Genomic DNA, 2,790 nt, shown 5'->3' with positions numbered 1-2,790 from the left:
AAACTGCTAATGTGAGGTGTGCAGAAAAGTGACCTGCCACTGTGGAAACACAACTCATTTACACAAACATAAAGCAGCAGAGCCCAAAGACCTCGAGCTGCAGAGTAAACAGAGGGAGGAGGAAGAGGCAGATCCCCAAACATGAACCAGAGACAGTGGTCACTGACAAAGGCTTTACTGCAAAACACTCATGAATATCCAGGAGATGATTTAAAGAAGTGAAAGTTTAGAGTAATCTGCAGCATGAATTAATGGCGTCTTTCTGAGTGCTGTAATAAGACATGCAATTTTAGCAGAATGACCGAACAGTCATCATATCACCAGCTGAAATAAATCTCGTTTTTCTCAAATTCCAAAATACATCTAATAATGTAATTATTTAAGTTTATATAATGATATGTATTTCAGTATAATTAATATAATTATGCTTTGGTGATAACTGTTGAAGGATCATTATTCTTCATATTTAGGCTCCATGCAGATAGGTGTTAAACTTTTATAAAAGTATCTTAGTCATGCTGTTTCACCTACATGATTCACAAAGAGCAATGGCTGTCACAAGGAGCATTGCTGACATGATTGTGAAGTTAAAATTTCAAACTTAAACAGTTCTGCACTTTTGTTTGCAGCTCGATTTACTTAACAAATGTTTCTTGTGTATTATTATTCTGCTAATCACGATAATCTATTTAAAGGCAAAAAAGAAGGCAAAAAATAATTATTTATGATCATGAAATTTCAAAGTAAAAGTATCGGTATCGGTATTGGTATCGGCGATACTGACCCTGGATTTACTTGGTATCACCTCTGTGTGCTCGTCCCCCGCTGATTAGCTGCCCTGCCCTAACGTGCTGCACCTGTGTCTGATTGTAGGCAGGCTCTGCGCTCTTCACATGATTTGTCTGTGTGTGCAGGTATGTTCAGCACAGAGTTAGGTCAGGCATTGCTGTGTGTCTTAACCTGTTTGACCTGGACTTGCCTCTCAGAACTGTTTTTAGACCATGAAGCACAAAGGCCCCTCAGATCCTCCAGCTCCTCTCCATGATGTGTCCTGACATACCAAAAGTAGGTCATATATCACATCATCAGAAGTCTGTGGAACAACTGCTCAAGTGAAACCAACTCAGTGTCCCTGGTGGTCTAGTGGTTAGGATTTGGTGCTCTCACCTCTGTGACCCGGGTTTGATTCCCGGCCAGGAAATTTTTAAAATTTCCTTCCAGTCATTAATACAGTCCTACCTCATGTCAACAAAGATTCTCAGTCACCCAGGTCATCATACGTAGAGAAGATTGAGGCAAGGCGTCTGGACTTGTAGAGTTTTCTTGAAGACGTTTCGCAGCTCATCCAAGCAGCTTCACCAGTTCTAACCGTTGGTGGGGAAACAATGGTTTATATGTGGTTGTAGACCTCAGTGGGTGGTTGCAGACCTCAGTGGGTGGTTGCAGACCTCAGTGGGTGGTCTGGGTAAAACTTACAAACAATGGCGCTAAATGTTTCCATGATTACCTGTGATGGTCTGGCTGTCTGTGCCAGGTGTGTCTAACGACTGGCTAACGGCTGTGAGACTGCCGGAGGGGGACTGGTTGACAGCCCTTTGTTCTTACTGTGAGTATGTGACTTGGAGGAAAACTTCCTGGAATGGATGGAATCACTGCATTGTATGTCAGATGACGTCTGAGACCACCACCTCTGTTAAGGGAAGGTTTTTCCAGCTTAACATAGATGCTTCCTTGACTCCTCTTTCAAACCACCTTTCCTCTCTGTCTAAAATGTGAACATTGTTGTCCTCAAAGGAGTGTCACAGATGCTTCTCAGAGACAGAGTAAGCACACCCTTCCAGCGTGGCTTGGTGTGTTCATACTAAAGTCACACTGTTTCTCAGCATAAATCACAAAATGGCCCATACGGGGATTGAACCCACGACCTTGGCGTTATTAGCACCACGCTCTAACCAACTGAGCTAACTGGCACTGGAAAAGGTTAACACACCTGTCATTTCGTCGGACAACAAAAAAATGATAACCCTAGACTAACAGACCTCAACAGGAGAACTGAACTATTTCAGACGTGAAATCGCTGACACCAAGGTCACCCTATTGTCTGAAGTAAACATATTGTGAGTTTCTGTAGTGTAGTGGTTATCACGTTCGCCTCACACGCGAAAGGTCCCTGGTTTGAAACCTGGCAGAAACATAACATTGTTTTGTTCAGAGTCTTTCTTCCTGTAGGGATATAGTAAAACTGATGAAGAAAGAAGTGCATTCAGACTGAAAAGGCGGCTGGAGGAGAGCTGGCCCAGTTTGGTTCAGGAAGCAGTGCAGCTGTGTTCATTGATCAGCTGCTGCACGTTGGTTAGCTAAAAAACAACTCAGTTTATTCAGGAGTTTACATCGAGACACCTGGACTGAAGGATTGTTTTTTGAACACGTTTCGCCACTTCTCCAAGGCTACGTTCAGACTGCAGGTCTTAATGCTCAATTAGGATTTTTTGGTGAAATCCGATTTTTTGGTGTTTACAAAATAATATGAGACTGCTACCACTCCTGTGTGAACGGACTGTGGCCCTGAAGTGACCCGCATGCGCAGAAGAGGACACGACGTCACACAATGTGTGCTTGTGTGGCTTTGTTTACGTTAATGTCCGATCGTAGCCAACATAATTACAACCAAATTAAGAAGAACGCTGAGAAGGAAGAGAGCAGTAGCTGCAGCGTCTGTACAGAGATGCGTGTGGGTGCAGAGTGGTGGGACAGTGATGTGACTGCTTTTAGCGACACTGACTTCATTCA

The 2,790-nt window shown here is 43.3% G+C and overlaps 3 non-coding genes across 3 annotated transcripts; 2 read left to right on the top strand and 1 right to left on the bottom strand.

The window, feature by feature from the left end:
• The first annotated feature begins 1,129 nt into the window (after nt 1-1,129).
• trnae-cuc (transfer RNA glutamic acid (anticodon CUC)) lies at nt 1,130-1,201 on the top strand. The gene has a single exon. It is a non-coding gene; the product is annotated as a tRNA-Glu (tRNA).
• A 696-nt stretch (nt 1,202-1,897) lies between these two features.
• On the bottom strand, nt 1,898-1,971 carry trnai-aau (transfer RNA isoleucine (anticodon AAU)). The gene has a single exon. It is a non-coding gene; the product is annotated as a tRNA-Ile (tRNA).
• Nucleotides 1,972-2,121: 150 nt separating this feature from the next.
• trnav-cac (transfer RNA valine (anticodon CAC)) lies at nt 2,122-2,194 on the top strand. The gene has a single exon. It is a non-coding gene; the product is annotated as a tRNA-Val (tRNA).
• The last annotated feature ends 596 nt before the right edge of the window (nt 2,195-2,790 follow it).

Source organism: Parambassis ranga, unplaced genomic scaffold (assembly GCF_900634625.1).
Source record: "Parambassis ranga unplaced genomic scaffold, fParRan2.1 scaffold_24_arrow_ctg1, whole genome shotgun sequence".
Classification (NCBI taxonomy): Eukaryota; Metazoa; Chordata; class Actinopteri; family Ambassidae; genus Parambassis; species Parambassis ranga.
This window is presented reverse-complemented; position numbering and strand designations above follow the sequence as displayed.